At 40.3% G+C, this 12,343-nt stretch overlaps 1 long non-coding RNA gene across 1 annotated transcript; it reads right to left on the bottom strand.

Annotated features, from left to right (window-relative positions):
- Window positions 1–4,146: 4,146 nt before the first annotated feature.
- Window positions 4,147–11,270, bottom strand: LOC126976140 (uncharacterized). The gene is made up of 3 exons (XR_007731844.1): window positions 11,131–11,270; window positions 9,342–9,491; window positions 4,147–4,588 (listed from the first exon to the last, which is right to left on the bottom strand). It is a non-coding gene; the product is annotated as an uncharacterized LOC126976140 (long non-coding RNA).
- Window positions 11,271–12,343: the final 1,073 nt, after the last annotated feature.

The following is a 12,343-nucleotide window of genomic DNA, read 5'->3' on the forward strand; positions in this document are numbered from 1 at the left end:
TGCATTGCCGCTCAGGATTCTTGAAAAAACCCAAAATTCTGAGCGGCACTACAACTGACCGAAACACAGTAATGCTTACACATGACTGCTTGACGGCAGAAATAGGCGCCGTTGTGGTATCCATAATCTATCCGGTATCCTGTACCCACTGGTAAAATCCTCCCACTTGATAAGAGTTTGATGGGCAATGAATAAATATAAATGAACCAGATGCTTAATGATGCTTGGACGTCAAAGGCTTATCTGCCTAAGATCAGAAAATCGTTACAGACGTAACGTCATCAATGAAGTCATCCACAAGGTCGTTTGTCACTCTTAACATACCAGAAATTTCAGAGCCAAATGGTATTGATCGTCATGATGATAACCATCCTACTACCTTAGTGCCATGGGCATTAGATTAGTGTGCTGATGTGGGACGAGACTTGGGTTGACAGTCTGGCTCCTTTTCATATTAAAGCTACTTCCAATAGCACTGAGACTACTGCTTCGACTGCCGAGGACAACTGTCACGTGTATGTTGGTCTTAGTGAGTCTTACAACTTTGTGCCTTTTGGTCTCGGAGTCACATTGCCCGTGAGGCCTAGATGTGCGCAGAATGTATAAAATACTATCTATGCATCTGGATAGGGCTACTACAAACCCAAGCGCAAGCAGCTATTATCACCAGCAGATCAGCCTAGCTATCCAATGCTGTTAGTATTTTTAACAGTCATCCTCATTATATTTATCGCGATTGACCATCCCGTAAACTTAAGAACTCACCATTAAAATTCAGTTGATTATCGTGAGCTTTGTTTAAAGAAAGAAAGCAAATATAATCATTAGCCAGGAGACGTTCAAAACTTTTTTAAAACCTCTTTCTCGATAGCAGCTGCGTGACCCATATTTATACCCTTCACCAATCTTGGTATGCTTGTTTACCGCTGAGACGTAGGTGTTTTACTGAGTCGTTTTCTCTCTCCCACATCTTTATATTATATCATCATCATCAGACGGAAGACGACCACTGCTGACAAAGGCCTCCCCCAAAACCAGGCAAAACGATCTCCGAGCCGCAGTCTCCACTCATGAACTAAATGCCAACCAAAGTGGTTGTCTATTCTACGGCTAATATTACCAGTCCACTGCGACTTCACCTTCCTTATTCGATGGGCAATGTGAGTGAACTCAGTTCACTTTTTTTATATAAGAAGGGCAATAAAGAGGTTGGATGAGGGCAGCGCAGGACTCATCATCGTGGAGATCTTTGGCGTTTGTCCAGCAGTGGACGTCTTCCAGCTGATGATGATGATGATGAATCTATGCCTGGTCGGAATCTATAACTGAGACATTACACACACTATAAACATTCACCTATCTCATGTATGTAGTGTAATGTCACCTACGTCTATATGATGATGATGAAGACGGAACAAATCGGCAAGAGGCTCACCTGGTGGTTTAGCAACCGCCCATAAACATCTGCAACAATAGGGGTTAAGAGATGCGGTGCAGGCCTTTAATGATTGAGTATGCTCTTTCCTTGAAGGTCCCTAAGTCGTATCGGTTCGGGAAAATAGCTGGCGGTAATTAATTCCACAAAGTGGCTGTACGGAGCTAAAAATTTTTTGCAAAACGCTTTATTTTTAATTGAATGAACAAACTCATTACCTTTTTATACTTTGAATTACTTCCAAATGATTGAGGCATTAATAATGTCGTTGTACTAAAAATCCTTTATTCGTTAAAATGTAAAATCGAACAACATCTGGCACATCAGTCAAACAAATTATTTAATGAAGTCTGGTGATTTTGTAAACAGATACTCGTATATCAATGTCGCGTTTATAATTACACTCGCGACACCAACTGCATTTGTTGACAATGTGTTACAGCATTTTACGTATAAATTTCCGCGTGTATTTACACGCTTACACAACATTTTTTAAATACTGGAAAATATTTTATAAATATGAGAACTTACTGTATGCTAAATGTTTTTTTAAGGTAAAATTTTAAGCGTGATGAGCACTTTATTTGTTTTGTGTATTGAAGATAAATGAGACTGAGCTGTCACGCTCAGCTATGCAACGCACGTCTAGGTAGGTAAGTAGTAAAATATATGACGAATCGATTACATGGTCTGTCATATGTTATTCAGATTCATCTGCCAATAATACATTATAAATTATTCGTAGATTGGACCTGAGAAACGTTATTTTAATAATACGTTCACATACATAAAGTGCTCAGTGTATCTAAACTTTTCATTTCAAAAATATTTTGAAATATTTATAAAGCGGCAGACATTCTTCTTCTATCTGATACTGAAAAGATTTATATCGTATAAGTGGAAAGATATTAACACTTCTAAATCCCTCGAAAACTTTTAATGTATTTAATAGTTACATTCATTCTGCATGCACCGTAACGTTCAAGAGTTTATGAAGTTATCGGATTAAGCCTGCGACATCGAGAAATTCTGCATTGGGTGTAGAGAGAAATTTGAGATGTATGAGTATAATAAATAAAATTGTACATTACACAAATCCCAAAATTACGATAACTTCTTTACGATTTATGAGTGGTAGTGCCATATTGTGTCCGAAGTGAATTGACGCTTAGGTACGCCTGGAAAAGTCCCACTCTCCCACTAATACCGATGAATTAGCGGATTTACCATTGTGTTCGTTGCATCTGCGGTCTATCCCAGAGGAGGTTCAGTCAAAGGGAGAGTGGTGAGTCTGGACATAGTATAAAATTCAATCGAGTGTCGCACAAGGCACTTATAGCGAAGATGCCCTTCTATGGGAGACTTTCCCGAGGAATGCAAATTAGCATAATTGGCAGTTAGAGATGGTGCGTGTTCCAGCTTAAAACCCATAAACACTGGTGTCCTGCAAGGCTACGTGCTATTCCTATACTATTCTTTTGTGTAACAATGAAATTCTGCAAATCACCGGAATTCATTACTATACAAACTACAACGCAAGATATGCTTTTTACACCAGCCGTTCCACCAATTCTGTGTCATCCAAACTTATGTCTAAAATCAACAATGCTATTGCAAAGTCTAGAATTTGAAGTATAGAATTTGAAATTTTAGAATGGGGCACACAAAATGTAATCTAGGTAAACCCTTACAATACAGGAAGGAGGATAAGGGTAGATAATAATAACAATAGTATTATAAGTTAAATTACAAATTCAGTCAAACAAGGAGTAAATTTTGTATACCTCATTTCTTTTATTGCACAGACATACCAGAATCCGATGTTTTTACAAATAACACCTAAGTGTACGTATAAAATAAGATAAATGTAACGTAAGAATAAAATATGGCCAATCTGAAATGGGGGTTAGCTTAATACTAAAGACAGACAAAAAACATACGACGAACAAAGGAATTGTTGTCTTAATGGTGAGTGATCGCCACCGCTATTAAAGTCAGCCCTTAACGATGTTGTAAGAAGATTTTTAAGTCAGCCTTAGAATATGGCTCAACCAGTGGTCAATCATAGATAATTTAAAGCCTTTCTCTGTAATTTATACAACGTAATTTACTAACTTAAAAATTTAGTAATAACAGGAACGTTGCCATCCATACTTGCTTTTTTTTTGAAGTGAGGTACCTTGTGAGGTGTCATATCGAATGTGCGAATGACTTGAAATTAAAAAACTGAAGTCGACACACTTCCGATTATCTTCACACTCGGCGCAATTTCTGTTCGAATATTAGTCATTGTGTTATTGTAACAAGCAGTTTGGCTTTTTAAAGTTTTTTTGATTTTTCTATTTCATTTTAAGATTTGTTATAAAAACCCCCTTTGATCTTATTTCCTACACTATAATATTCAATACAATTAGAACTACTTAAAAAGCAATATTATGCTATAAATGGAACTCTAATTACGAATTTAGCGTCCAATGTATATTCGTCCGTTCTTCTCTTAGCGGACTGTATCATGTATCTGGAATTAGTAGAATATTCATATTTTTATAAATAATTTTGTGCAAATCTAGAAATCCGCATTTCATAAATATTCATATTTGACTGTATCATGAGGACGTGGAATATTGTAGATAGGTGATATATAACAATAGATATATAATAAATAGATACCAATAATAGGTTAACAAATGAAATTATAAAGAAGTGTGATCTATCAGTTTTTATAACAACAAATAATATAAATATAAATTCAAAAGATGTCCTCTTATAAAAACCACAATCTTTCTGTGCCAATCAATTTGCATCACAAATAAATGGAATATAGTTTTTAAAAAGTGAAAACATTTTTTTAATCAAATATTTAATCAACATCAGCATCTTCTTGATTTCCAAAATACTTTGCATACAAATCTTTGAACTGTGCATAGATGTCTGAAACTGGTATTTGGGGTTCCATATCCTTATTTGAATACTTGTGGCCACAGTAACACACGTGATCCTTCCCACAAAAAGCTGGTTTACCGACTGTCATGCAAGACCTGACACACTCCTTTGCTTTCTCCATGCTTGGACAGAAATGTGCTATATGGTGACGTAATATTGGTCTTTCAACAAGAAGTTCGTAGTCGTTATGTAGACTTTTTTTAGGTTGTACTGAAAATACACATTAAATCAATATAGGTATGTACTTAAAACTACACGACGCAAGTAAAAACCTCACAGAAAAAATCTCTCTCAGTCGATTAGAGCCGACTTTACCCGAATGAACAAGTAAGGGCTTAGTCTTATCCAATATTTAAAATAAAAGGGTGCACGTAATAATTATTTCATGGCAAATATATTTGTCAATTTTGTTTTGTCATGGCAAATATGTTTGCCCTGTACTTTCCCCGGGGCGTAAAAAGAATAAGGGAGTCCCAGGCCTATGGGTGTCGTAAGAGGCGAGCAAGGGCTTTTTAGGAGTGGGAGAGTCACGCTGCCGTCTTATGACGTCAGCACAATCGGGCCCTACTCGTCCGGGTTAATTACCACACTCGCACAGAATACCGGCGTGGAGTAGCGGCCTAGTGCCGCTATGTTTCGCATAGGTTAGTGTCGAGGACCGGAGGCCATCACTTCCCCCCCCCCCCCCCACAAAATATGAGAGCGGCCCGTAAAAAGATATTACCCCAGGAGGGTACCGACTCTACCAGAGCCGGAGAATCCCTCCCCGAGCACTCTCGCTCGTGCCGCCCTTCGTATTCTGGGGTGGGCACAGAACCGCGCATGACCGAGGACAAACGAGGCAGTAACACCACGGCACCCCGCTCCACGCTTAACGTGGACCTTTGCAATATCAGGGGAATTCACTCCAATTTAAACGCCGTCCACCACCACCTTGAGACGGTGCAGCCGGCCTTGTGTTTCCTTACGGAGACGCAGATATCTCGACCTAGCGATACGTCATATTTAACGTACCCCGGGTACAAAATTGAGCACAACTTTTTGCCTCATGCCGGGGTATGTGTGTACGTTAGGGAGGATATCTGCTGTTGCCGTCTCGGCAATTTTGAGGGTAGGGACCTGTCTATTCTCTGGCTCCGCGTAGATTTAGACGACCGCGTCCGTATCTATGCGTGTGTCTACAGGTCCCATAGTGGTAACGCAGAAACCGATCATCTCATGGGCTGCGTTCAAGCGGCAATTGACGTCGCGCTTGCACAGATCCCCTCCGCTGAAATCGTAGTCTTGGGTGATTTCAACGGGCACAATGCCGAATGGCTTGGATCACGTACCACAGACTACGCAGGGCGATCTGTGCATAATTTGCATTGGCGTATGGTCTGTCCCAATTGGTTGAGTCGCCAACGCGGCTCCCGGATGTGGATAGCCACACACCGTCCTTATTAGATCTTCTGCTGACTACACATCCCGATGGTTACCAGGTCTTTGTCGACGCCCCTCTCGGAACGTCCGACCATTGCCTGGTCAGGAGTGTAGTGCCTATCCGACGCCAACGTCGCAGACCACCAGCGACCCGCCGCGTTTGGCACTACAAGTCAGCAGATTGGGATAGGATGCGTACCTTTTTTGCATCCTACCCTTGGGGCAAGGTTTGTTTCCCTTCGGATGATCCTAGTGCCTGCGCCATTGCAGTAGCCGATGTGATATTGCAGGGCATGGATATTTTTATACCAAGCTCTGTAGTACCGATCGGTGGCAGATCACAGCCCTGGTTCGATGCGTCAGTTAAAGCAGCATCTGACTGCAAAAAACTGGCGTATCGAACGTGGGTTGCGGCGCTGGGCACAAAGGATCCGAACTGCAAAGTTCTTAAGAGGAAATATAACCGTGCCTCCAGATTTTTTAAGCGGCAAATCGCCCGTGCGATGTCTAAGCACGTCGTCAAAATCGGCGAGCAGCTTTCCAGTTACCCGACCGGAACACGCAAGTTCTGGTCGTTGTCGAAAGCTGCTCTTGGTAACTTCAACCAGCCGTCCATGCCGCCGTTGCACATGAGGAATGACACCCTGGCCCATACGGCAAAAGAGAAAGCCGAGTTCCTGTGCGCTCTTTTCGCCTCCAACTCGACTCTTGACGACAACGGAAAAACACCGCCGACCATCCCGCGGTGTCAGAGCTCTATGCCTGAAGTACAGTTCAGACAAAAAAACTTTAGGCGAGCTCTGTTTTTGTTGGACGTCAGGAAGTCGAGCGGGCCGGATGGCATTTCTCCAATCGTGCTTAGAACGTGTGCCCCTGAGTTGACGCCGGTGCTAACGCGTTTATTCCAGCACTCTTATTCTAAAGGCGTAGTCCCTGACTCATGGAAGTCAGCCCTTGTCCATCCGATCCAAAAAAAAGGAGACAGTCCGGATCCGGTGAACTACAGGCCTGTTGCTATCACCTCCCTGCTCTCCAAAATCATGGAGAGCATAATTAGCCGCCAGCTTTTAGTATATCTAGAGGGTCACCAGTTGATCAACGACCGACAGTACGGCTTTTGCCATGGACGGTCGGCAGGTGATCTTCTGGTATACCTAACACATAGATGGGCGGCGGCTATTGAAAGCAAGGGGGAAGGCCTGGCAGTTAGCCTGGATATAGCGAAGGCCTTTGATCGTGTATGGCACAAGGCGCTCCTCTCAAAACTTCCATCATTTGAGCTTCCCGAGAGCTTGTGAAAGTGGACCTCCAGCTTCCTCACTGGGCGTAGCATACAGGTCGTTATCGACGGATATTGCTCGAACCCGAAGCCCGTGAATGCTGGAGTGCCCCAAGGCTGTGTGCTATCTCCTACGCTGTTTCTTCTGCATATCAATGATATGTTGGACACCTCCAACATGCATTGCTATGCAGATAACAGCACTGGTGATGCCGTATACACGGGCCATGCAGGTCTCTCTCGGGAAATCGTCGACCAGTGCTGGGAGAAACTCTAGAGAGGACTCGATAGAAGTATCGAGTCCTCTCTCGAGAAGGTCGCGGAATGGGGTAAATTGAACCTTGTCCAATTTAACCCCCAGAAGACTAAAGTTTGCGCGTTTACCACTAAAAAAACCCCATTTGTCGTATCACCGCTCTTCGAGAACACTTCTCTTAAAGCCGCGTCTAGTATGGGAATACTGGGTCTCGAAATCTCGAGCGATTGCCAATTCCGTGGCCATCTGGAGGGCAAAGCCAAATTGGCTTCGAAGAAGCTGGGCGTTATCAATAGAGCACGGCAATACTTCAAGCCGGCCCACATTCTAGCGCTCTACAAATCGTAGGTCTGGCCACACATGGAGTATTGCTGTCATAGAGATGACAGACCAGAGGGTCTGGTGCACCCCAGTATCAGCTCGATCCATTTGACCGCGTGCAACGTAGAGCAGCTCGAATTGTCGGGGACTCAGTGCTCTGTGAACGGCTGGATCACTTGGCGTTGCGTAGAGACGTCGCTTTATTATGTGTCTTCTAGCGCATTTATCACGGGGAGTGTTCCGAAGAGCTGTTTAACCTGAGTCCTGCCGCCGAATTTCACCTTCGCACGACACGCCACAAGTTAGGATATCATCCCCACCATCTGGATGTGTGGCGGTCCTCCACAGTGCGGTTTTCAAGAACCTTTCTCCCTCATACTACAAAGCTGTGGAATGAGCTTCCTTGTGCGGTGTTTCCGGGACGATACGACATGGGTACCTTCAAAAAAAGCGCGTACACCTTCCTTAAAGGCCGGCAACGCTCTTGTGATTCCTCTGGTGTTGTAAGAGAATGTGGGTGGCGGTGATCACTTAACACCAGTTGACCCGTACGCTCGTTTGTCCTTCTCTTCCATAAAAAAAAAAAATTAACCTCATCAATGCCTATGTGGCGCTTAGGGACTATCAGGGACTGCCTAAAACCAGTGCACCATATCAACTGTCATGTTAGAATTAATGAAGTCATCCGCCGGGCATTATCTGCTCTTAATATACTAGCAATTTTGAGCCAAATGGAGCCCGCCGCGATGGCAAGCGTCCTGATGGGATGACCCTAGTGGCTTGTGCACGGGAAAGGCGCTGGTGTAGTGTGTATGCATGGCTTGTTAGAAGTGAAATATACCGGATGATGATATTATGTTACCGGAACCCTGACGGTAGATTCTGTCTACTAGTCTGATAGTGATGAGTATCTTTATTTTAAGTTAGATGTGCCCTGCTGTTCACCAGGATATTATTTATTTATCATAAAGTGTACAATGCACCTATTGGTTTTATGTGCCTAGGACTTATTTAAGATTGTCTTATGACAATAAGGGACGAGAGGAGCAAGATGTTCAGCTGATGATTATTGATATGCCCTGCCGATTACAATGAAGTACCTCTCAGTATTCTTGAAAAACCCAAAATTTCTTAGCGGCACCAAAATAGCGCTCGTCACCCTGAGACATAATTAAGATGTTATGTCTCATTTGTCCAGTAATTTCACTAGCTACGGCGCCTTTCAGACCGAAACACATTACTGCTTCACGGGAGAAATAGGCGCCGTTGTGGTACCCATAATTTAGCCGGCATCCTGTGCAAAGGAGCCTCCCACTGGTAAAATTGTTTGGACTTTTATTGGACTTGATTCTTTCGACTTACTTCACAAAAATAATAATGACTCGCTAATAGGTAAAGTCTAATGCTAAATACATACTTCACAAATGGCTATAAAAAAAAGAATTATATAGATCCGATTGCTAAATCCAGAGAAAAATAAGCACGTTTAAAATTACAACACTTAACAATTTTATAATATTGGTATAGAAACTGGTTCTATGTGTAAAGAGACTAAATAATACTAGAGGTAAAGATACTAATACTACTAGAATATGTACTAGAATAGTTTTTCGAATTGTCCATCAACTATTCTAAATTTGATACTTTAACGGTATTCAATTCATTACGAACAGTGAAGTGCTCACCTTTATCAGCTTCTTTCACGGTAATACATAAACATTTTTCTTCGATGCATACACCTAACTCACCACATCTTGATTTACAAGAAGATTCACACGTATTTGAAGTTCGAAATACTTTACCGCTGAAGAAGTAATCGCTATCTATCCAACCCACTGAAAAAATAACCATTAGATTTATTTAAATGAAAATAAGGGACGAGACGAGCAGGACGTTCAGGTGATGGTAATTGATACATCCTGCCCATTACAATGCAGTGCTGCTCAGGATTCTTGAAAACACAAAACTTCTGAGAGGCACTACAATTGCGCTCGCAACTTTGAGACATAAGATGCTAAGTCTCATTTGCATAGTAATATTACTAGCTATGGCACCCTTCAGACTGAAACACAATAATACTTACACATTACTGTTTCACGGCTGAAATAGACTTCGTTGTGGTACCCATAATCTAGCCGGCATCCTGTGCAAAGGAGCCTCCCACTGGTAAGTTGCACGACACCGAAACAGATTTTTTTCTTTTTAGTTCTTTTTACTACTGATGTTGTGAAATAGTTAGAAAATTTAAACATCTAGACAGAGCTTCTTGCTGCTAGACAACCAATGAAAACAGGCCAGGTATATTACTTTAGCGTGTTATGTCTTATACTCGCGATTTGTATGTCACTACGTGTTAGTGTGCGTGCATTGCTCAAAATAGAGTCTAACTGTCAACCTTAATTATTTTCAACGTATCCACAGCTGTCACAGTATATCTAGACGTATTAATGATCTTATTAAAATAGCGATAAATATATGAAATCATTTTCGTCAGTTTTAGCACAGATTAAAGCTTTAACATCCAAAACTAATCTTTATATTGAAATGTTAGACTATGTGTTCTATATCTGTTAAGGTATACCTACTTTCTAGCTATACTACTTACTATGTTTGATAAATAAAAAAACTTCGTCATAGTCAATGACTAGTTGACTCAACTGTTCAAAGATTTAGAAATTATTATAGACATTTAAAGTGTGACGAAAATGGGATGCACTGGACAGAAAGCTATATTAAGCAAAATATAAGTTAAAAAACATAGTGCGTGTAGTGAGAAATGAAATGTTGCAACTTAGAATAATGTGTTGATTTATTGTTGCATGTTTATAATAAATAGCATAGAGTAACAAATCATGAGCCTTTGAAAAAATAATAGAATAACCATCATATAGAACTACATTGCAGTTTATAATGCAATTAATCATCATTATCATCATCATTATCAGCTGGAGAACGTCCACTGCTGGAAAAAAGCCTCCCCCAAAGATATCCATCCACGACTATCGGTCCTACGCTGCATTCATTCAACGAATTCCGGCGATCTTTACTAGATCGTCGGTTCATCTTAAGGGGGGGCCTACCAACAATGCGTCTTCCGGTATGTGGTCGCCATTCGAGGACTTTTGCCCCACCAGCCAACTGTCCTTCGAACTATATGCACTGCCCACTGCAACTTCAGTGTCGCAATGATACATTCTATACAAATAAGTAAACATATATCAGAGTTTTTGAAGTGATAACTTCTTAAGAGAGCGTCAACCGCTTCGTAACGTAACGCGTTACGGTGCCACCGAATCTGAAGTGGCAGTACCACTTCAGTTTCGCAATCCATTCGGCTATATCGGTGACTTTGGTTCTTCTCATTTCTAAGGAGATCCGTAGGAGAACCAAAGTTAAGTTCAAATGACGAAATAAAGGAAATAATAAACGAAAAATCATTAGATAATAATATGAAAGACAAATAAATATTCTTACATTCTGCTTGAACTTTTAATATTGCTGCTAATAGAAGAATATATTTATAACACATTTTCTTCTACACTTGTTAATGCAATAAGTAAGATGCATAAAATGAGTATTTTAATTGATTTTTCGAGTACCATTGCGAATGGATTTGAATTAACAGAAACTATATTTGCTTAAGAATCTTGATTTTAATGAAGTTTACTATGAAACTAGTAGAATTAAATAATAGCAGACTACTTTCACAGTGCAAATATTACTTTAAATGTTTTCAGACACAAATTACTTTGTAATACTCCAAGTTGATCAAATTTCTCAAATCTTATTGAGATAATATTACTTTTGTTTGGAAACTTAAAATGTAATAAATCATCAGATTTTATTTGATATAGTTTTTAAAAAAAAATATGTGTAATAAAAATAATAACATAATTATTCCTTCATATTTAGGTTTTAAGGATTATTTTCATGATATATCAAAATTAGAAATAAATCAATATTTGAATTGATAATTTTTATTTTTGATTAGTTAGAATTATATTAGATTAGAATTTTAGCTTAAATGACCCAGTAAGCGTTACAAAATAAATATTTTTAACGTATTAACTAATAACAATCTATTTATTTTAGCCTAATCACCATAAAATTCCATGCAGCTAAAGTTCATTACTAAACTTATAGAAAGTAGAGAATTCTTTTTTCTTTTTTTGTATTTAAGACATAAGATTTAGCGGCTTAACTACAAGTACTTTTATATTTGTGGTTTTCTTTTGTTCTCTTTTATATGCACGTGTTCTCGCGTTACCTCTGCCTCCATGCATCCTCTGCACAAAGGGGTGTCTGTTACACCTATGATCGATAGATGTTTGTTCAGGAGACAGTGACCGGTGACAACATCTACAATTGTACGTATTTTGTCCCTGTGTAGTCTCATCAGGTTGCGGGCGAACCTCTTTGGGGGCACTTTTGTTCTTTGTTTGCCGGCACCTTTGCTGTTTCTCCATTCTGTTAGGTTTCATTGATTGAAAACCCTAACAAAGTGTTAAACTGTTGCCACTACTACTTTTTTCTACAGTGTTGGGGCTGTATCATAATATATTTACCTCTTAGGTCAATTTTATACAACTCAAGTCAAACCCAAGCGCTGGCAGCTATTTCGGTCAACGGATCAGCCTATCCAACGCGGAAATGCTGCCAGTATTCTGGCACACTTCCCTGTAACGAT

Source organism: Leptidea sinapis, chromosome 39, assembly GCF_905404315.1.
Source record: "Leptidea sinapis chromosome 39, ilLepSina1.1, whole genome shotgun sequence".
Classification (NCBI taxonomy): Eukaryota; Metazoa; Arthropoda; class Insecta; order Lepidoptera; family Pieridae; genus Leptidea; species Leptidea sinapis.